Here is a 24,293-nt window from a genome sequence, read left to right as displayed (position 1 = left end):
GTACTGTATTGTGTGTGGGTCAGAGGTCAGTTAAATTCTGTCCAGTTGTAATTTTTGCTACAACTCTATATTTCAATTGGATTTTGCACCTGTACCAGGGTTTCCCCTCTGCTGTTCTTGGAGATATGAAAAAAACTGCAGTAAATGAAAAATTAAAATATAAAGAAAAGCTATGTAAATACAATAATTTTTCTCTAGGAAACAAGAATAACTCTTTTCCCCCCACAGAAGAAAATTGATTTAACCTCATTTAGTGCTCTCTAGGAAGAAATCATTCAGCCATGAGCTTCCTAGGGAGCTTCCGTTTGCTATACAAAAGCTCAAAATGTCACCATGTTTACAGACGAACAGAAACCTCCCACTCAAAGAGCTTCAGTGTAGCTACCAGTAACAGCAGTGGACTGCCAGTTTCTTCCTTTCACAGCTAATGCGTTATTGTTAAAATCATATGCATTTTTCTATTAATGATATTAGGTGCAGTTGGCTTTGGGAAATGTAGCAGCTCCTTGCCTAACCTTGGACATACATCCTGTTTCATTCAGGGAATGACACTTGAATTCTGTTTCTGTGGGTTGTTTTTCTATTCCCTGTGACAGTCAGCGGTAGCTGAAGGTTCAATTTACCTGTGAGCCTGTCCGATACCAGAATGCACTTTGTCTCAGCTAGAGCTGTGCAAATAATTTTTTTTTTTTTTTTTTGCTCATTGCCTACACCAAAATAAAAACAGAAAACAAAAATCATTTTGGACAGACCTGAAATGAGAGGTGTTTTCAGCTGTTGGTGAAACAAACAACCCCTCTCTCACCAAATTTTGGTTCAGGTCAAATGAACCATTTTGTTTGACCTGAAACAAAATATTTTGCTTTGGCTTGGGGAATTTTTAACTGTGTTTTTATCAAAAGAAAAGGATATTTGGAAATGCCATTCACAAAACTGGAGGTAGAGGAAGGTGTGCTGTCACTGCTCTTGTAGTCCCATGGTCAGAGCACTCACCTAGGGTATAGGAAACCTAGGTTCAAGTCCCCACTTGGCATGAGTTGGAGTGAGGATTTGAACTACAATAGTCATCGGGCCAGAGAGAGTGAGTGAATGATTCTATATACAGCAAAGTGGTTAGTAGACTCACCTGGGGGGAGGACACCTTTTCTCCATTCCCTGTTCTAGTGAATATATAAGAATTTATACAAAGTAGAACAGCTTCAACAGAAGAGATTGAAAGGAAGCTGCTCCAGAATACCCTTTTGCCCAGTGGTTAATACACTCACCGGCTACGTGAGAGAGCCCAAATTCAAATCCCCGCTCTGAATCAGTCAGAATGGGGTCTTGAACTCAGGTCTTCCACACCCCAGGGGAGTGCTCTGACCACAGGGATATCAGGCATAAGGGTACTAATGGCACCACCACCCAGGCTTTTGCAAATGGTACCTAAGTCGCTTTGTGACTCTAGCCCTATTTTTTGGACCAAAACTATTTGGTGAATTCCACACATATTTGCAAATAGTTTGGGTCAACCTGAAACTGCATTTTTCAGTGAATACACTATTCATCCAAACACTTTCATCCAGGTCTAGTCTCAGCACAGTTGGGAGCGTGCAGTATATCTGAGCTCTTTTCTGAAATCATATAAGGTTTCTTTCAGTCAAATATCAGAGTTTGTGTGAGCATGGAACTTGTAATTCAGGGACAGCAAGTGTCCCCATACCAGACCCCTGACTCAGCAACGCTCCCTCCCTTTCCCTCAGATTAAAAAGCACAAAGCCACAGTCATCGGCGCGTGTACGCGCGCGCACACTCCACGCAATCCCTATACAAGGACATTTGACTCACACTTGTAGACTGTGAATTTCAAGGCCACCTAAGAGATATGGATGCACCATTTCTATTCATATTAATGGTAATTAGGTGTCCAGATCCCTGGGTGGCTTTGACAATCTCAGACATAATGTTTTGAACACAGCACATCTCACAAGGACAGTGCTGATAAATATGTTCAACCTATGCAGTCAACACCTCCACAACTGAATAACTTGTCTCTTACTCATACATATCTGCATTATGCTAAATGGCATTCCAATTTTGGCTTCATATAGTCACATCAAGATGCATAAACCTGCTCATTTCTAAAGGGGCTGGCTGAGCAGCTGCCAGCTGCACTATCACCAGCGATTTTCCCTGTCACCTATGAAAACCCTGCTTGCATACATTCATGCCTTTGGGGGATCACATACAGTGGCAAAGCAGTTTTTGATTGCAACCAGTAGGCACCATAGACCTTTATTTTGCTGTAAACTTTCCTGGGCCAGTGAACAACTTGGCAAAGGTTTTCAAAAGTGACTAATCTGGGTGCCTTGTTTTGGGGTACCTAACGTGAAACACATTGGAGGTGCCTGATTGTCAGAGGGCAGGTTGCTCAGCCCTTTCTGAAAATCAGGCCAATTTAAGACATCAGGTCTAGTCACTTCTGAAAATCTTGGCCCTTGTCTCCTGGATTCAATGAGTTGACTCATTTGTGACTGAGTTTGTTCCCTGGTGATGCTGCTTTGCCTTGAAATGGCTTTTCTTAGGAGTGGAGAGCAGGCATATGCTGTCGTAATGGCACTTGCAGCACTAGGCAGGTGGCATGTCTAAATCCATCATCAGATGGCATCCACAGCAGTCACGCTAGCTGTGAAAAGGCACAACGCCAGCCGAATGAGTAGGCATGAATATACAGAGTGAAAAGACCTTCATATAACCCAAGACAAGGAAACCTGCAACTCATGAGTTGCATATGGCAGCTTCTCTACTACTATGTGGATTCAAAATTGTTGCTATGATCGGAAGGGACATTGCATTAAAAGGCACTACATTCCCCCTCCCAACCCCCACTTTCTGTAACAATCCACCAATGCATAGCAAAGAGATAAGCTTCTTGGTGTTTCTCTCTTTTTGTGTTTGTATGTCTGTTTATAAAGTGTCTAAAATCACATAGTTAGGTCATCCCTGAGTTTTAATTCTAAAAGGTCACTTTCAGACGCTTACAGTGGTCTTTTTAGGTTGGTATTTGCCATGTTTGTTATCAGGCTGAGAGTAAATTTTGTTTCCAGGAATGGGGCATGTGGGAGGAGGGATGGATTCCAAAGGAGCACAGTCTCCTTGCAGATTATAAGCACGGGCATGCAAGTAAGGAGGGAGAGGGCTTACATTGATGGGTGCACATGCTGGGCAAGAAGAAGTGTTCTACTTCTAACTAGCAAATGGCTGCACGTGAGGGAATCACTTTTTCTTTTAAAGCAAAGTAATAAAACAGCCTACAAAATGTCATACAAATATGTATCAAAATGATATAATTGCCCCATAGACAGCAAAATGAGACTTTATAATGTACTTCCTCCATGTCATTTATTAATGGGGAGAGGATATACATTTCTAAATACAAAGTCATCTTTGCAACCACTTAAGTATGGAAGATCCTTGAATAACTGCACGATAAAATTTTTTTGAAAAGCAGATTCCAACTTTTTGCTGAATAAAACATTAGAACAGCCATACTAGGTCAGCCCAATAGTCCATCTAGCCCAGTATCCTGTTTTCTGACAGTGGCCAGTGCCAGGTGCTTCAGAGGGAATGAACAGAACAGGGCAATTATCAAGTGATCCATCTTTTGTCATCCAGTCCCAGCTTCTGAAAATCAGAGGCTTAGGGATACCCAAAGCATGGGGTTATGTCTCTGACCATCTTGACTAATAGCCATTGATGGACCTGTCCAGGGGTGAAAGTAAGTTAGAAGACTTACCGGTATGCCGAAGTCCTGAGAAGGGGGCGTGGCCTCAACCAGAAGAGGCAGGGCCTTAAATCCCCGGGGCCTTTAAATCTTGATTTAAAGGGCCAGGGCTCCAGCTGCGGTAGTGGCAGCTGGGAGCCCGGGGCCCTTTAAATCACCCCCGAGCTACCAGCTGCAGAGGCGGCTGGGAGCCCCGGGGCTCGGGGGCGATTTAAAGGGCCCAGGGCTCCAGGTGCTGCTACCTCAGCGGAGCCCCAGGCCCTTTAAATCACTGAGGAGCCCTGGGGGCTCTGGGCTGCCACCGCTACCCTGGGGCTCTGGCAGAGTTTTAAAGGGCCTGGGGCTCTGCTGTGGTAGCAGCTGCCAGAGCCCTGAGCCCTTTAAATCCCCGCCTGAGCCCTGCTGACCGAGCCCTGGGGTAGCAGTGGCCGGGCTCCATCGGGGATTTAAAGGGCCCTGGGGCTCCAGCCGCTGCTACCGCCCCGGCCCTTTAAATGCCCGCCGGAGCCCCACCGCCGCTACCCCAGGGCTCTGGCGGGGATTTAAAGGGCTCTGGGAGGGTAGTGGGGGCTGGAGCTCCGGGGCCCTTTAAATCCCCACCAGAGCCCTTCCACTGCCGCTACCCCAGGGCTCAGGCAGGGGCTCAGGCGGGGATTTAAAGGGCCCCGGGGCAGTAGTGGCATCTGGAGCTCCGGGGCCCTTTAAATCCCCGCCAGAGCCCTGCCACTGCCGCTACCCCGGGGCTCGGGCAGCAGGGCTCAGGCCGGGATTTAAAGGGCCCCGGGGGATAGCAGCGGCTGGAGCTCTGGGGCCCTTTAAATCCCCACCGCAGCCCCGCCACCGCTACCCCAGGGCTTTAAATTGCCCTCTCAGAAAGCTGGTCCTGGTACGGTGCACCAGCTCTTACCGGTACACCGTACCGGGGCGTACCGGCTTACTTTCACCTCTGGACCTGTCCCCCCTGAACTTACCTAATTCTTTTTGGCCTTCACAACATCCCATGAAAACAAGTTCCACAGGTTGACTAAGCTTCGTGTGAAGAAGTACTTCCTTTGGTTTGTTTTAAACTTGCTGCCTACTAATTTCATATTGTGAGCCCTGGTTCTGGAGTTATGTGAAGAGGTGACTAACACTTCCTTGTTCAGGCCACCTTTCCTGATTTTATAGACCTCTAGCATATCTCCCCTCAGTCATCGCGTTGCCACGCTGAACAGTCCCAGTCTTTTTACTCTCTCCTCATACGGAAGCTGTTCCATCCCCCTCATCATTTTTCTCACCCTGCTCTGTACTTTTCCCAGTTCTAATATATCTTTTTTTTTTTTTGATAGAGTGAACAGAACAGCACACAGTATTCAAGATGTGGGTGTACCATGGATTTACATAGTGGCATGATGTTTTCTGTCTTATTAGCTATCCCTTTGCTACTGGTTCCTTACATTCTGTTAGGTTTTTTTTAACTGCCACTGCACATTGAGTAGATGTCCGAAAACTCTTCACAATGTCTCCAAGATCTCTTTCTTGAGTGGTAACAGTTAATTTAGATCCCATCATTCTGTATGGATAGTTGGGATTATGTTTTCCAGTGTGCATTACTTTGCATTTATCAACATTGAATTTCATCGACCATTTTGTTGCTCAGTCACCCAGTTTTATGAGATCCCTTTGTAGTCAGCTTTGGACTTAACTATCTTGAATAGTTTTGTATCATCTGCAAATCTTGCCACCTCACAGTTTACTCCTTTTCCCAGATCATTTATGAATATGTTAAATAGCACTGGTCCCAGTACAGATCATTGAGAAACCCCCACAATTTACCTTTCTCTGCTGTGGAAACCCTTTGTTTTCTATCTTTTAAATGAGGTACTGATCCATGAGAGGACCTTCCTTCTTATCCCATAAATGCTTACTTTGCTTAAGAGTCTTTGATGAGAGACCTTCAGAAAGTCAAAGGCTTCTGAAAGTCCAAGTACACTATATCCAGTGGATCACCTTTGTCCATATGCTTGTTGATCCCCTCAAAGAATTCTAAGATTGGCCAGGCATAATTTCCCTTTACTAAAGGCATGATGGTTCTTCCCCCACATATTGTGTTCATCTATGTGTCTGATAATTCTGTTACTTATTATAATTACAACCAATTTCCCTAGTACTGACGTCAGGGTTATGGGCCTGTAATTGCCAGGATTGTCTATCGAGCCTTTTTTGGAAAAATATGTCACTGCACCAGAAACATACACATAAGGGACGTGGAAGCCTTTATCAAAAGCCTAATATATAGTAAATGCCAATGGGTTGAGCAGGCCATGTAAATGCGATTAAAAATTCTTTTTGTAAAATCTGGTTTAGAGCTAGCAAGAGCCCAGTGCTGAATTTCCCATTTTTCTGCTTTTTAATCATGACAGTAATTCTGTACACATTTGAAGCACATTCAGATCTATTTTCCAGCTGAGAATCCAAAGGATATCACCCTGCAGGAGTGTACAAAGAGTTCAGTGTTTCGGACTTTTTAAAAAAATGAGCCTTTTGTTGATGGTACAAAAAGGAAAAAAAATGCTTTTGGATTGTCTATGTTAGAATCTACATTTACACCTTTTCTTTAAAACATGGACACCATTCTTGCTCCTCCCTCTAACCCGATAAAAAACTCCAGAGTGCATTCATTTGTATTTATAGTTCCATCCTTGACATGTCATCTTTTTATGCCTCTTGGGCCCCAATCCTGCAAGTGTCTCTGTATGGACAGGCCCCACTGAAGCCAATATGCTCATTGTGGGCACAGGGATCCACCCCCACTGATTCAACTGCAAGATTGGAGCCTTACATTTGTGAGGGTCGCCAACACAGTGATTTATCTGTGTCTGTCCAGCACTTAGCATAATAGGCCCACATGCCTAATGGGACGTTTGTGTGCTACCAGAACATAAATGGTTAATAATAAAATATGTAAAATGGGAGCATGTGAGGCCCTGATTCAAGCAAAGCAGTTAAGCTAAGCTTAGCTTTACTCATGTGCTCAGGTTTAAACACATGCTTAAATCCATCCCTATTCAACAAAGCACATGCTTAAACCCCAATGAAATCAATGAGATTTAAATGTGCGCTCACAGTGCTTTACTGAATAGGGATGGATCTAAGCACATGCTTAAAGCTAAGCATGTGCATAAATGGTTGGCTGAATGGGAGCCTATGGAATAAGCATTATTTAAATCTAAAATGAATCATCCTTAGTATACCATGCAATTGAGTTTTACTATCTTTCAAGTCAACCTTTCAAAACTCCCATTTAGCACAAAGAAGAGAGGAGAAATATCTGCTGATCACGGAAATACTATAGACAACTCTTTAAAAAAAAAACTATCAAAAGGAGAAGAGATAAAATCACCTCTTTGGTTTCAAAGTGAATGTCCTGTTCATTCTGATGTGGCCCTATTCTAAATCACATAATGCAAGTATGAATTAATGCTTTAGGGAGGGAGATAGAGTTTGGTCTTTTTCGCTCTCAAAAAGCCATTGGAGAATAAATTAGATAAAACTATATTAAGTTCACCTAGGTTATATTTTGAATTGATCTTGTTTGTTCAGTGTTTTATAGTAATTGCTTCCAAGCTATCCTCATAAGATACGTCCAAAAGATTTCCTATGCATTTATTTGCTTTAGCATTTTGATATTTGCTTTTTTAAAGGAAGCTCAGTCATAGCTTTTATTCTGTCTAATCTGTCTACTAGGCTTTTATCCCATACTCTTCCCTTATGTACCTTATTCAAAAAATTTGTAAACACAATAAAAAATCTCTAGCTTCCCCATGAATGCACCCCTCCATCCCCAGAATTGCTGCCCAGCCAGTACAGGTATTTCTGTTTGCTTCTTTCAGTTGCTGTTTTTGGCTGTTGTGTTTTGTTGTGGGAAGAATAGGTTTCACATTTTAATCTGAAGGCAGCAAGAGTAGAAACGGTGCTAATCATCTTTGAGGAATGAGCCAACTCCTGAGAAAACGTGGTCATATGTCTGACAGGGTTAAGAATTCCACTGTTCCTGTGAAACATGCTGTAAGTAATCAGTGGAGGTCCTGGATGCACAGAATGGGGTGGCTTGGTAGCTGGGCCGATTCCATGGAGGGCCTTGAAGATAATGACTGAAATCTTGACCTAGTGATTATCTATCATTGTTTTCATTATAAGTAAAACACTAAAGTATATAGGAATTTCCTAAAACGCGCCCTATAAATAGAGCAATCTGATCAGCCATATATTCACTATATTGTAATTTTATCTGTCCCATCCCAACTAATTGGATCCATTCATTGTCAATGGGTTTCAGGACAGCATATACACAACGTCAACAGTATGTTTTTTAATCTTAAAATAATAAACAAGGTTACAACTGTATACCTTAACCTATACCTATCTTTCACAACATTCTCAGTGAGTAACCTCGAGCCTACTCAATATTTACTAACTAATTTTAAATTTGGACTATTTCTCTAAAACTTCAGAGAACAAAATGACACCAACTGATAACGGAACAGATTGTGTCTGTCCCTGTATGAGTTTGCAAGGGAAAAGAGCCTTTCCTTTGCATTCCCATTCAGGTGTTAGATGAATCCCAGACCTCTCACATGGGAAATGTTAGGACTATTCCAGCTTAGTGCCAACACTGGCACTAGTTTCTCCAAAGTAAAGTGGGAATTGGGGTCAAATAGCTCAGGTCATAACTCAGTCATGACTCACAAGAAGTGGAAAGTGTAATAAAAGAAACAAGTATTGTTTTACCTCACCATTCTTCCTCACCCGTTCACTGGTTTTTTCCCTCTGTTGTCTCAGAACAAAATTAATTGATTCTAAGACCCGAAGGGACCACTATGATCATCTAATCTGACCTCCTGAATAGCATGGGCCATAGAACGTCCCCAAAATAATTCCTAGAGCAGATCTTTTAGAAAACATCCAATCTTGATTTAGAAATTGCCAGTGATGAAGAGTCCACTATGACCCGTGGTAAATTGTTCCAATGGATAATTAATCTCACTGTTAAAAATGTACACCTTACTTCCAGTGTGAATTTGTCTAGCTTCAACTTCCAACCACTGGATCATATTATATCTTTCTCTGCAGATTGTAAACTCCACATGGCAGGAACTGATATCTTTGCTTAGAACCAAAATTTTCAAAAATTACTATTGATTTTGGGTACCTCAATTTTTGGATGCCCGACCAGAAGCACTTGAAGAGGGCCTGATTTTCAGAAGGTTGGTACCCAATTCTTTTTTAAAAAATCAGGCCCCTTTAGAGATGTCTCAAATTGGGGCTAGATATCTGTTAGAGCTGTTCAGAAAACAGAATTTCCATCCTAGAGGAAATTCCAATATTTTGACATTTATTTTGGGATGAAAAGACAAAATATCAAAAATTGCTATGGAACAAAATGTTCCAAAAACTTAGATTTGGAAATGTTGAAAGGAACATATTTTACATATAACATATTTTGGTCAATTTGAAACATCTTGAGTCAAAATACTGATTCAAAACAAAACCTTTAATTTAGAATATTTGCATCAAAATATTTTGTTGAAATTGACCTTTTCCCATGAAAAATATTGATTTTGTTGATACCCCCCCCTTTTTTTTTTTTTTTGGTAAAACCTTCTGGTCAAAAAAGCTTGACCAGTTCTAATATCCATACAGTGTCTAGCCCAATTGCTGGAGCCTCAAAGTACTCCTGTAATCCAGATAAATGATGTGGTACTGTTTTTGTTTTCAATAGAGTATAGCAAATCTTTGAACAAAAAAATGGGTCTCCACATTTCTAGTCCTGTTTTCACTACAAGAAATCCCTCCTCTCCACAAAGTCCAGTGTCTCAGACCAGAAGTCAGCCTTCCCATGAAGACCTGAGTCTAAAATATCATTTTCTCAATAGACCTCTTTATGATTTACATTACACGTGTACATGTAAATCATCCTCTTCTAGGCCTTAATTCAGCAACGAATTTAAGCCTGTACTTAAGTTGATCCCTATTCAGCAAAGCATATGCACATGTTTAACTTTAAGCAGCTGCTTACGTTCAAATGAAGTTAATAGGTTTTATGCCAATGCCTACAGTTATGTACATACTAAAGTGCTCGGCTGAATATGGACTGTCTGCTGAATTGGACTTTAGTTGTAAATGATCATATTTTCACCCCATGTCATTCAGAGGCAGCCCACACCATATACAGTAACTACTATTATCATCAAGAGCAGGCAAACTAGTTAGTGTTCAGGCAACGCCTGGATTATATTAAAATTAGAGGTAATTCAGATTAAAATTCAATTATTTTCTACCTTGCAGCAACTTTCCTTTGAAAAACCCAAAACTTTAGAGCATGTTAAAATATATTCTCATGTAAACAACATAAATCAATGGCAGTCCAAGATTAGAACAGGGTCATGTCAGAAAATGCATAAATCAGAAGATATCCATGATTTTCAATAAAAAAAATCTAAAAAATATTTCCAGTGCTTGGATTGTGGCCAGATGTGCAGAACAGATGTTCAAGCTTTTGTCTGAAACACTCAAAAAAAACCCCAAAACCTTTGTGTGATACACTCAGGCACAGGTGAGTGCTCCCAAGAACAGTGTTACAAACCACATTACTTTTTAATAAATGAAAGATGAAATATTTATTCTGCCTTTTCCTAGGGTTGTTATTGCAGAGGATACCTGCTGTATGACCTGAAAATCACTGAGATGGTTATAACATACTTTGCTACATTTCTTAGACCTGAGAAAAGAGGGAAGAGATGTGGAGCTGCAGAAATTACAGGCCACCGAAATAGCTGAAAAATAGCACTGCAAGAACAATGTTTCATACAAAAGGCAAATCTATTGCATGCATTACCCTGTGTGATATCTGCCACTGTCTTCAGGGGTCAAGCTGGGCGAGTTCACAGAAGCTCAGCGAGCTGGTACTTGCTTTTGTGCTCAATAATCTGAAGTATTCATATTTAAAAATTAAACCTCCAGTCTTTGGGTTGCAAATATTACCTTTAAAATATGAACCACCAGTGGTGTGCTGTCTTCCTGAGTCTAAAGACCTCCTACAAACAAGAGCCTTGAGAGCTGTGAACTGCCCCATTAATCTCACTGGGGTTTTAAAACTGAAATCTAACAATGCTAATTTAAATATCAGTATTGTTAAATTCCTTCACTGCTTATCAAAGTACACCAAGAAGAAGAGATTCAGATATATTATGAAGATCTGCAAAATCTAGTGCAACATCTCATTTGGGTGTTACATGTAGCTGGAGCTTGAACTCTGAGCAGGGTATCAATTTTTTTTTTTTACCATTATGATCTGTAAAATCGACAAACCAGAGGGGAATAAAGAAGCCTGGGAGGCATTCATGGCCCATCAAGGGGAGTCAAGCAGCAGAGCTTATGGGGCAGCTGAGACCCAGCGAGAGGGAGCTGAGCCCAGGTTGCTCAGTAGAGCCCAAGAGCATAACTGAATCCCATGAAGTTCAAGCCCATCCCAAGAAGTCCAGCACTGAACCCACATTCTGGACCTCTGAGCAGTCAGAGAGTCTCTTTTTTGCATCTCAAGAGGGTGGAACTTGATTTATGGGTGGAGTTTCAAGTGTACCATTTGTGGCTGTTGGTTCTCCCCCCCTCACCATCACCACCACCCCTCCTGAATGTATTCTACATCTAAAATCAGAAACAATTGTCTATACAGAAGGGTGAGACTTTCATATGCTAACCAGACACAAGTAGTGGTATTTTTTCCTCACTGTCACCTGAGTATACTGTATAGCTTCTTGAATGACGAATAGCTTCTTGAATGACGCTCATGTCTCATGACGCATATTGGAGAACAGCAGCAACCCTGAGATACAGCAGCATCAGAATGTATCTCTAACTGCCAGTCAAATCAAACTCCAGTGCTTAGCTCTAACATAATATCTACTATTGAGGCCAGACTTAGGCTTTTGAGGAGATGACCAGTTTTAATTTCTTTATTGTAAAAATACAATGTAAAAAGACATTATTGTAAAGGCAATGCATTTTGATGTCCACGAGATGAAATTCCTACATTCCTATTGTTTGTATTAGAATAGCAGCCCTATCCGGATCGGTGCCCACGGTGCCCAGTGTGTATTGTACCAACACACAGTGAGAGACAGCCCCTGCTTAGAAGAGCTTACACTCAAAACAGAGAAAAACTGGAAGTGGAAACACATGCACAGACAGAAGAAGAGACTTGCTCAAGGCCACAGAGCAGGCTAGTGGCAGATCCAGAATTAGAATTCAGGTCTCCTGACTCCCCAGTCCTGTGCCCTATCTACTGGACTACACTTCCTACTGGATACCATCATATTTGATGATGGATAACTAGTGCAAGGCAACCAGCTTCTCTGGGGCATCTCTTTGTGCTTGAGGAGGACATGTAGATGTCTTGGGGAGTTGACAGATAAGTCGGAGCAGGGTTAGAGATCACCCAGAAGATAAGTGGAGCTAAGGAGCACAGGGAGAAGCTTGAAGTGGCTAGGGACTTAAAGAAAAGGAAGGCCGACACCAGTGTCCTTGTGAGGCCAGAGAAAACACAACAGACCAAAAGGAAGGAAGCAACCCAGAGAAGAATGGAAGGTCCCTGTGTATGGATGAGCCGGTGGCAACGAGTGAGGGAACGTCTCTGGACCCCACCGTGGAACCCAAGACAGGATCTGGATGTAAGTAGAGCTGGAGAGAATGTTTTTTTGGTCAAAATTTGCTGATTCATCTTCATGGAAACGTTCTGTAGAAGCTGTTTGATTACAACAAAGTTTCTTGCCAGGTTGACTGCTTGTCTGCTCGTCTGCTCAGCAGCTCTGGTGGGCTGATGGGGAGCCAAGAGCCTGAGAGCTCGAGCTCCTCAGCAGCCTGGGCTCCAGGTCACTGGTCCTGGGGCGGACCACCAAGCAGACTATGCCAGAGCCAGGGCTCCATTCCCTTTGACACCGAATTTGCCATGGGGAGGGTGTGTCATTCAGAATGAAGCCAAATTTCAAAATATGGAAATCCTCTGCAAAATGGATTTACCTTTCTCCCCCCAGCTCTGGCTGTAAGGTAGAGTTATGGGCCATTCTGGAACACAGACTTCTGTCTTGACTGGATTATACTGAACACTGTGCTATCATCTCATGAGTTAGACTATACTAGGAACCACCCAAAGATCTTCCTTTATTGGTCAGCTCAGACTCACATTGAAGACACATGAAAGCCATGTCTCCCCCTTGGGAAAGAGTTCTCTCATTATCCGTAGTATAATTTTATATTAATGACTATGTTAATAAGCTAAGATCCCAATTTAAAAGCACACCTATGGGGGGAGAGGGATGAAGAAATCAACTCCATTATAATACCTAGCACTCCTACACCATCTTTCACCCAAGGATCTCAAAGCCCTTTAAAAATATTAATCAGCTAAAACAGGATTTATTTTTGCATTTACATGAACAAAACTGATAAGAAATGAGCAAATTCTGATGTGATTTTAATTGCATTGATATACAATAAAAAGCATGTTTTGGGCAGAAAGTGCTACACAGATACTTACCGGTTTAAATATTAACTACAACTATCCTCACTAAAGCTGCTAATGTGTTTACACATTTTAATTTCTTCCATATATTTGCTTCCTGAAAGCATGTCAGAAACTAATGACAACTTTCAAGTTGGCTGGATTTCATTTTCTTGAATACAGACAAGTGGGGTTTAATTTGAAATCCGACATCACTATGAAATATTAAATCGGAACACAGTGGTTTTACAGTTAATCTTCAGCCAAGTGACTGAAGTGAACTTGTACAAAAGCGGGCCAGAGTTAGCTGAAAAAGAATGATGAGTCAAAATCATATCAACATGTTGATACATTCTAAATCATCACCATACTAACAGAAAACAGCATTAAGGCTAATCAAATCAAGGAGTTAAATGAAAAACTATAAAGCTACCTAAAAAATAAAATGAGATATGCTGAGCAGCACTGAAGGATCATCTATTCAAAGTAGAACACCTTTTGAAAATAGGTTTACTCTAGCTGGGTGAAGAAACTTCCTCCTCTTGTCTGAAGGAGGAAGGGAAACTTGAGAGCAGCGGACGATTACCAAGAGGTAGAACAAAAGAAGCAGGTGACCCCAGCAGAAGTTGACAACGGGACTCACAGGGGGAAAGTGGGAGAAGAGTGACATTTTGCACCAGATTAAGATGAGGGAAGCTGCTGCAGCAGCAGGCTAGCAAGGGGTTGGAGGACCTTGCCTGCCTGCCTGACGGGACATAGATGGTCCCTCAAGGATTCCCACGGGAAGGGTGAGCTAGTGAGGGACATTGTGTTTAGGATGTTTTATTGTCTTGGGTGATTGTACTATCCTGTGCTTCAAATGTTAAATATAAAGAGCATAAAGTTGAAAAAACTATACATTCTTTGTAAATAAACAGGATTGCATCAAAGAAATACCTGACTACATCAACAATTTCTCCACCTAGTGGAAACAACCTGGTTTGGCTAATTGCTCAGGTCAAAAAGGGTAACAATATTATATTGATTTTTATATTATATATTTTGGATTATGAACCCAGAGCTGCACCAGCAGCATATGGTGCAGTGTACTCTCGGGTGTCCGGCTACCACTGAGAAAGCTGGGAGGAAGGGGACTGGCCAAACCAGTTACACAAGCACCTGTCCATACCACAAAAAACAATGTTTCAAACTGGCTACAGGGAGGCAAACCGGAAGCCTGAGTCTCTGGCAGGGTCAAAATACAGTTAGCTACTGATTATTTGAACCTTGGGTTGTGTGGATAACAATCATGTCTGGAAGCAATCGTGACACGAACTAGTTATAAACTCCTAGAAGAGCTGTAGTATGGATGGAGCCTTAGTGGCTTCACCTCTTCAGACTGTTGAAGGCATCAGTGATCCTTCCTAGAGCTCTGGATAGAGCACAATAGCTGCCATTATTGTCCGAGCACTACCGCACAATTACTGCACTGCATCAACAGCTACCAACAAAACCTTACCATTGCCTCTTGCCACACTTGTATATAACGTACAATAACTTCCTGAAGTTTCCTCTCCTTAGCGCACTTGCACAGCCTCCAAGACTAGGAGAAAGCTATCAGACATTTTGACAGGTGTTATAATAAAAACAGATAAAACCCACAAGGGAGAAATTTAATGGTCATGCTGCTACTGTTCTAACTCCTAGCAGAGCGTTACCATGAATCAGAGCACAAACAGAGGCTTTTGTGCATGTTACTGCTATGTCCACTGCCACAGCAAACCAACAGGGCCTGAAAGGCAACAGCGTGTTAGTGCGGCTTGTGACAGCCAAAGAAAATTGGTGATAGTGCTACAGCCGTGACAGCACAAGAGCAAAGCTTCACTCTCTGTATCACCTCCTCCATTGTCCAAACTGGTACAGGACCAGGAGGTAAAGATAATGAGAATTAATGAACTTCCAACAGATGTCACATTCACCAGGCGAGATTCTGATTTCAGTTACACTAGTGTAAATCTGGAGGAACTCCTTTAACTCCAGATTTACACTGATGTAATGCAAATCAGAATCTGGCCCTCCGACCTCAGCTGAATTCCAGCTAACATCCTCTTCCAATGTTGGGTAGGAAAGCAAAGAATCTGTTGGAAACAAGGAGAAAATTGGCGATAGTCTGTGGAGGAAGATTGGAGAATCTCTTTCTTTCGCTTCTCTCTTATGGGGAATTAGCAAAACGAGCTGGCTGATGATAGCTGGCAAATGCTACTTCAAACCTCTGTGGGCCAGGCACTATATTTTTGAAACACCCTCTTTATCAAATGCCAGTTGCTAGGCCAGGTGAGAGAACCATGAAAGTGCAAATCCACAGACACAGCCAGGTTTTCCACTCCCTTCCCCCGCCACATTCCTCTTTATTGCTATAATTTTCCCCAACCTTCAGGCTCAATGCTTGTAAAAAAACACAGAAGAGCTAGCTCCAGCCAGACATATTCAAGTTACTAACACCACATACTAATACACTTGTTAAAATGTCCACATTAAATAAGATTAACAGTATTTTGGGGCGGGGGGCGGGGGGGGAGAATAATACTAAATCAGGGGGCCCTTGAGATGCTTGGGGCCCTAAACAATTGTTTAGTTTCCTCATGCTTAGCACCACCACCGACCTTTAACATGATTGGTAAGTGAGAAGTTTAGACTTCCAAATCCCACTGGCAACTTTAATTCTCTTTCTGACCAAAAACTATCGGTCTATCTAAAATCTGTATAGTCTCCATCACCTTAGCTTCTGAGAACCTAATTAGCTGACCTATTAATTTTAAAAGTGGCAAAGTTAAAGGATGATCTCTCCCTATATTCTAAACACACTAATTTTATATTCAAATATAAAATCACAGAAAATTAGCATAATCCAGATGTGCTATTGTCTAAATTCCCAATCCAGGGGAAAAGAGACCTTAAAGTACAATTGCTAAAGAAGGGTGACCTTACCAACTGCAGTAACTGGAAAGAAATCACATTACTCTCAATGCCTGGAAGCATCATGCGCAACATTATCCCAGAATGTATCAAGAAAAAAAAACAGATTTCCAATTTAGAGAGGAACAAGGAGGTTTTAGACCACTGAGATTACATGAAAACTATACTGTTGTTCTCAGAGATATTATAGAACAAAGCGTGGAGTGGCAAGAGCCCAGTGTGATACATTTTATTGATTTCCAGAAGGCTTTTGACAGTGTACGCAGAAACAGTCTTTTGAAAATTATGGCATACCAAGAAATATGAAGAAAAATAATTAGAATCATCAAGGATCTATATGCTAATGCCAAATGTGCCATCAGAGATGGTGACAACATCAGCCAATGGTTTGCAGAGACAACTAAAGGCAAGCAAACAACTTTCATAAACTTGAAAAGATTTGGAAAAGTAGCATGACTGGCACGGATACTAAAACGTGAACATTTTACACTAGCATCATGTCTGTCTTTTATGGAGCAGCGTCATGGAAATCTATAACAGAATTTGTTAAGAAGATGAACTCATTCTGAAGTAAATGCTTGCAAAAGATTTTCTGAATTCATCTAAAATAATTTATTTCAACATCAGAAATTTTAAGGAGAGCAAACCAACCTAATGCATCAAACATGGTAAGATGATGATGATGGACATATTTGGGACATGCTTTAAGGATGTTACCAACATGACTTCCATAGCAAGTGATAATAGGGACACTACCTGGAAAAAGAAAAAGAGGGCAAACCTAGAGAAACATTATGCAGAACAATAGAGAAAGAAGTCAAATCCATTGACATGACACTCAGAAGCCTCAACAGACCAGCACAAGACTGAAATAAATGGTAGAAACTGGTGGCCGCCCCTATGCACCTGGGGGTGCAGGAAGATAAAGAAAGAAGAAAAGATTGTCCAAATTCTGTCCTTGGATGTACAGGCATGGGTAATGTAGATCTCATTAACTTGAAGAGATACGCATCAACGGACAGAATTTGAAAGACTGAGGGCGGACAGATAGAAAAAGTTCAGACACTCATGAAATCCCTGCCTTTGTTTATTCACTATTATGACTTTTAATATAAAAAAAGATAGTACAGCTTATCATTATTAGGAAGTGGAACACACTGTTGATGGCAGAAAATTCACCAGAGATTTCAAATCTCATCATTCCTAGTTAATTACAGTAATACTCAATCCCTTTGGTTTTCACAAAATCTCTCCATGGGCAATGTTTATCAAACGGATTCAAATAATTTACTTCAGTTTTGTCTAGAACTGTTTCCAGCTTATCTCCACCAAATCCCTGGATGAATTTGATATTAACATTACCAGTAGAATGTTATACAGACAGTACATGGCAATCAAAGAAAGAATAGTTTCTAAAATAACCATTTTCTTTTCAATAAAAAACTAAAAATGTCTTAAAAAGAAAAGGAGTACTTGTGGCACCTTAGAGACTAACCAATTTATTTGAGCATGAGCTTTCGTGAGCTACAGCTCACTTCATCGGATGCATACTGTGGAAACTGCAGAAGACATTATATACACACAGAGACCATGTGTGTCTCCTCCCACCCCACTCTCCTGCTGGTAATAGCTTATTATTTCCAGTGCTGGAAATGGCCCAACTTGATGATCACTTTAGATAAGCTATTACCAGCAGGAGAGTGGGGTGGGAGGAGGTATTGTTTCATGGTCTCTGTGTGTATATAATGTCTTCTGCAGTTTCCACAGTATGCATCCGATGAAGTGAGCTGTAGCTCACGAAAGCTCATGCTCAAATAAATTGGTTAGTCTCTAAGGTGCCACAAGTCCTCCTTTTCTTTTTGCGAATACAGACTAACACGGCTGTTACTCTGAAACCTGTAAAAATGTCTTATCAGCTGAGATAAAAAGGGTAAGGGACCACATTCTCCCCTTGACATACATGTGTAAGTCCCATTAATGCCAATGGGAGACAACCGTATTTATATTGAGGGGGAAACAGACTCATCATCAACTTGCTCTTGTACCACTGAGGTCAATAGGCACTTTGCTATAAACTTCAATGGCAGAAGATCAGATCCTATTTGCGTAAGATAGTTATGTGCAAAAGTACTGCAATCATCAGGACATTTGTTAAAAATCTTCACTTTAATTTAGGATCGTGTTTCAAAACAAAACTAAAATGAAAGCCATGACTAATCAGGACTATTTTGGCTGTATCTTCTGGGATAGTTTCACAGAGTAAGATGAAGAGCCTGATCATGCAACTCTTTAAGGTATGTCTATACTGCAATGTAAGCCCAGGGTTAGTGGGACTCAAGCAGGACCGGCTCCAGGCACCAGCAGAACAAGCACGTGCGTGGGGCAGCATTTCAGCCTAGAGCCGGCCCTGGACTCAAGTCAGCTGACTCATATTAGGGAACCCCGGGCTTGAGCGTCTACATTATATTTTATGGGTTAATGCTGACCTGAGCTGCTGCTGTTTGCCAGGTCGGGTGGGGTGGAGGGAGGCTTCCATTTTCAATAGAGAGGGTTGCAGATTGTTGGGATAGAGAAGATCAAGGAAGTTGTCCCATGGAATTGTGGGATACTTGTGGATGACTCCAAGGCCTTGAGTCAAGCGGGGCTGTGGCCACACTGCAAAGAAATAGGGCTCGGACCCTGGGTCCTGGCTTCACTCATACTCAGACCCTCCAGCCCTGCAGGGTTCTGGGCCTGTGGGTCCAAGCTCTGGGTTAGTGCAGTTGCAGTGTAGATATGCTTTCCTAAATTGGAGACTTACTTATTAGATGAATAGCTTTCAGTGCCAGGTCTGATTATAAACTACTCATTAAATTAAAGGTTTCAGGACTGTAAAGCTTTGCAGAACTAGCAAATATACAATAACTTACTTGTAGAATTGCGAGTCAAATACCCAACTGGCATAAATCAAGCTGAAAATCTGGACCTGAGAGCTCTGATACCTAGGTCTAGGTATTAGAACTACTTTGGGACAGTGTCTCTATTGCAAGAGACTACCCAGTGTGCACCAGCAGTGAGGATCCCCCACTAACAGCTGAAATCACTGAGAGCTGTGTTCAGTGGTGAGCCCTGAAGACATCTTGGCAAGTGGTGGGCTGGCAGAGAGGGCCAGAGCAGAGCCCCGCAGAGGCATGGTAATCGGCTGGCGGGGCAACGAGCGAGTGCCCAAGCAGCGGAGCATGTAAGGTGCCTCCTTACCCCCCCTTCCACCCAAGGTGGGAGGTGAACTCTGCGGATGAACCTTTTGGCTGCACTGGCCAAGGACAGCAACTGTGAGTGGGGTGCAGAGAAGGGACAGGATGTTAAAGGGACTTTTGGGTTGCTGGACTTAAGACCCTGAGGGGAAAAGGACACTGCCCAACATTCTTGGGGGTGGGTCTTTTGCTCATGGTTTATGTTTATGAACCCTAGTTGTGGTGTTTTCCCAATTTAATGCTGAGTTACTTCCCTCCTTTTATTAAAAGTTTTTGCTACACTCAGACCCTGTGCTTGCAAGAGGGGAAGTATTGCCTCTTAGAGGTGCCCAGGGGGTGGTGTGTAATTGTCCCAGGTCACTGGGTGGGGGCTCAAGATGGTTTTGTGTTGTATTGTTGAAAAGGAACCCCTAGACACTGAACCCGGCCCTGTTGCTGCTGGCTCCACCTGGCAGAAGGTTTACACATATATACATATATAGGAATATTTTTAAAGGATGGACAATTTCAGTTCTGTTAAATGTAAGTGACCATAACACAAACCAGTTCAGCTAAGATAGATTAATTTTAAAACTACACACTTTGTTAAACACACTATGGAAACAATTTAACACCTAAAAAAGTGCTATAGAAAGATATGCATGCATCAGACCCATTCCAGTCCCAAATGTACGTATAGACTGTATTAAAAAAAGGGATATTTTCTCCCTGAGGAACGCCAAACACTGTTCTTCATGAATATGTATAATTAGATGTTCTCTGTGAGTGAGAAGTAGTAATTAATTCAGTGTTAAACATCACAACCTATTACTTGAACTCCATGGCAACCAACATTGCCAAAAGAGAAAATGAATTTTCAAAGCCTATTTTTAAATTATTACATTTATACATTTTCCAAAATTTCAAAGCAGGCTTGCACTATTTTTAGACAAAGACAATAGAAGTTAACTTTTTCAAGTGATAAGGAATAAGCTCATTAATGAGGGAGGTTATAATTTTTTTGACACAAAAGAATGACTTGATGGCAGGTGAACTAAGACTTCTATGAGATTGGGGTTATTTTTTTTTGAAGGTACAGAACTGAAAATGTAAGACAAAAGGTTACTGATATGTATAGTTGTCTCAATGGGATAAGCAAAGCACTCTGAGAAGCATATTTTCAAAGTATTCCTCATGGTTTCAACCACATGCCTATCAATGGCTTTTAGATGCGATTGGACCACCAGAGAACATTCTGAAATTCTGCACTTTAATAGTTTGCTTAATGATTTTTTCCCCTGTACCATCTGGTACTTATCCAGACTCAAAACAGTATGTGGAAATGTTACTTTCACTGCATTCCATTAAGGACAGGCGCAAGCTGTAGAACGTTGATACAGATTTCGAATTGACTTTGGTTCAGGGATGTTCAGAGCGGACAACCTTATTTTTCATGGAATATGAAAGTTCATTATTTGCATCGGATTCTTAGCTAAACAAACTCAAAGGGAAACATTTCCCCGAGGCATCATTTTACTTCAGAGGAATGAACCTAGATGAGGGGTGGCACAGATACCAGGTCTGCTGTGTTTCACTGGCTTGTAAGTGATGGAAAACTCACCCAGGTAGTGGCCAATCATCTTGGGCTTGATTTCCACCTGGTTGAAGGTTTTGTCGTTGTATACGCCAACCATGCTGCTCACCATCTTGGGGAGGATGATCATGTCGTGCAGGTGAGTTTTGACTACCTCTGGCTTTTCCATGGGAGGGGCCTCCTTCTTGGCCTTGCGAAGGCGCTTCAGTAGGGAATGCTGCTTATGACGCAGGCCGCGGTTCAGACACCTGCGCTGGCGAGCACTGTACAGCTGCATCAGCTGCTAGTAGGACATATCGAGGAGCTGATCCAGATCAACACCTCTGTAGGTGAATTTCCTAGAGGTCTGTTTCTTCTTCTGTTCGACTTCCGCCATCTTGGCCGCGTCTCTTTCCGAATAGACGCGGCCAAGATGGTGGAAGCTAAACAGATGAACAAACTCAAAGGGAGCCTCTTATCTTGATAACGCAGTAGGATTTATATGGGCTGCTCCCACTATTGTTAATCCATGCAATGATCAAAGAATAAAACCCTATTGTGTCTCTCTCTTCACAAGAAAGCTGTGGCCTACTCTTTGACAATACCGAGGCTGCAAGACTATTTTGGTTCTCTTAATATGTAGTAAGTGGGGGCTCTGTGCTTCCCGCTCTTTATATGGGCAGAGTCAAGCAAAAACCAGCAAAAAAAAGGGCAAGGTACCGAATCCGCTGCTACATTCTCCCTCTCTCCCTAGAGTCAATAGAAGAAGCCCTCTCACACGATTACAATGGAGTTAAGGCATACTGGGGAAAGTGAAGCCGCTCTTCATGGCAGGATCTTCTAAAGACCTAGCGGAATCCACTTGAAACTTAATGTTGCTCCAAGCTCCACACCTACTAGCCCCCTCAAAGAGGTAGGTGGCAAAACCTGTGGCAGCATGGGAGGCTAAGGGTGCATCATAGAGAGGCCCACAGGGGCCTCACGCCCCATGCAGATGTTTCTAGACCAACAGGAGGATAAAACATAAGCTCCACAAAGATTCTAGGCTACTCTAACCCCACCCCCACCCCCTTGCACTCCACCCCCAAGAAGGCATATTTTCTCCTGTACTTCTCATTACAAAATTCTGAGGGTTTATCTGAGTAGGTTTTTATACCATGAAGAATATAGCTGGTCTATGTTACATTAAACCTACTGAAGAAAATAATTACATTAAGGAAACCTTCAGCATAAGGATGAAACAAATAACTACTTATGCTAAACAATCTGTTCTACCTTATATTTAGCTGTGACACTGAGTACCTTTCCCAGACCTGAAGAAGAGCTCTGCGTAAGCTAGAAAGCTTGTCTCTCTCACCAACAGAAGCTGGTTCAATAAAAGATATTACCTCACCCACCTTGTCTCTCTAATATCCTGGGACCAACACGGCTACAACACTGCAAAAAACAAATACATGACATTTAGGGGAATTAACACAGCCAAAATGTCATACTCTTTCAGGATATAACTTCCTCAAGTAATTGTTGTGTACAAATATTTTTGCATATTGTTTGTAGTGCTGATCTTGGGAACTAAGAAACATTAGTTAACTCTGCAAAGAATTCCAAAATAACCCTTTTAGTTGAAAACTAAACCAACTCTGAAATGGTAGAATCCTCCCTGTAAGTTTTCATTAAGACTAAGCTGCAGGCAATTAATTTTTTAGAAATAGTAAAGGTCAGATGCAAATCCGGAGTTAGGGCACTGAAGTCAATGGATTTACTCCACATTTAATATCAGTGTAAATGGGATCAGAATTTAGCCCTCTATATTGCACTGAAAACAGTCACAAATCAGGCTGAGCAATGGAATCACCATGGCGCTATAAACAAATGCAAAAATAACTTCACTTCTCAAGACAATTATTATAATGTTGCTATCTTAAAAAGACTTATAATTGGAAGCCAAGAAGCTGTCATAATAGAAGAAACAAGTAAAGTAGAAATGATGTGTCAGCAGAACTCTGGATTAGTTCAAGCCTTAAAGATGTAATCAAACCTTTTCAGATATGAGATCCCGTTACTGCAGTGCATTATATGGCTGGATGCAAGAAGGCTGGGGTTATTCGAGTAACATCGCTCACCCTCTCCAGTAGCCAGTGGGCTGAGTTATGTGAAAATAGAAGGAGGAGACAGAGCATCAGTAAGGAGTAAGCAACAGGAACCCTACTAGTAGGTTGTAATTTTGAGAGGCAGTATCAGGCAGTAAGGTGCAAATTAATGAAGAGTGGTGATTGCAGCTGTGGAGAAAAAGTCCAGACAAAAGACAGGGGCCTGGAGGAGAAGAGACTGCTTGAAATAGGAAGAAAAGGCGTGAGCACAGGAGTAATGGCCTTAAAGTGAGTAGAGGACCAAGGAACTGATTGGAGTGTCTGGCAGATGAGAAAGACGCAACAGAGCTGGGGATAGATACAGAGAAATGGTCTGCAAGGAAAGAAAAACAGAAAGACACATGCTCAGCTGCAGGGCGAGAAAGCATTTCTGAGGCAATCGACTCTGGGTGATCTGTTCAGACAAGAGGCCCTTATTAAACAACAAAAAACCTCACAATATTCCACTGTCATTGTCCAAAACACTGTAGTAGCTTTTACACCACCTTATAAATCAGAGACATTTTATGCCTCAAGATGTGAACTGTATTCACTGCCTGCTGAGCAATTTCCCTTGAAGGAAAAGTGCTTTCTACGAAGAATCTAAATTCTAGTACATTTAATACCATACCAAAATTCTCTCTCTTTAGACTGGAGAACTCAACTGGATCCTAATTCAGGAAAGCACTTAATGCAATTTAAGTACATGCCTGAGTGCTTTCCTGAATGGAGGGGAAGGGGGGAGATCTTTATCACAGCCTGACACAAGCACAGGATGAGAGACAGCGCTTATCTTTTACTCAGAGCTGAGGCCTGATCCAGCAATCCATGTGCCTTTGTAACTCCTTGTGAAGTCAACAGTTGTGGGCGCACCCAGGGATTGCCACATTACGGTCTAATTAAAAGGTAAAACATGTTCAGGTAGAAAAGCTTCCTCTGACATGGACAACAGGTGAGTGTCCGAATGAACCAAATGCTCAGCCACCAGGGAGCACTGAACTAGAGATTCTGCTTTCTACAAGAGTGTCGTGTAATGAAAATAGCACCATGACTCCATAACAAGCTGAATATATTAGTGATCAAAAAAAGTCCATCACGCCCCCAAACAGTAATTTTTTTTTAT

The 24,293-nt window shown here is 41.8% G+C and overlaps 1 protein-coding gene and 1 pseudogene across 5 annotated transcripts in view; both read right to left on the bottom strand.

Annotated features, from left to right (window-relative positions):
• CPNE4 (copine 4) overlaps positions 1 to 24,293 on the bottom strand; it is a 325,458-nt gene that overhangs the window by 170,230 nt on the left and 130,935 nt on the right. The window lies entirely within an intron of this gene.
• On the bottom strand, positions 21,002 to 21,487 carry LOC102940317 (annotated as a pseudogene).

This window comes from Chelonia mydas, chromosome 2, assembly GCF_015237465.2.
Source record: "Chelonia mydas isolate rCheMyd1 chromosome 2, rCheMyd1.pri.v2, whole genome shotgun sequence".
NCBI classification, from domain to species: Eukaryota; Metazoa; Chordata; order Testudines; family Cheloniidae; genus Chelonia; species Chelonia mydas.
The sequence above is the reverse complement of the archived record's forward strand: the minus strand, read 5'-3'. Positions and strand labels throughout refer to the sequence as shown.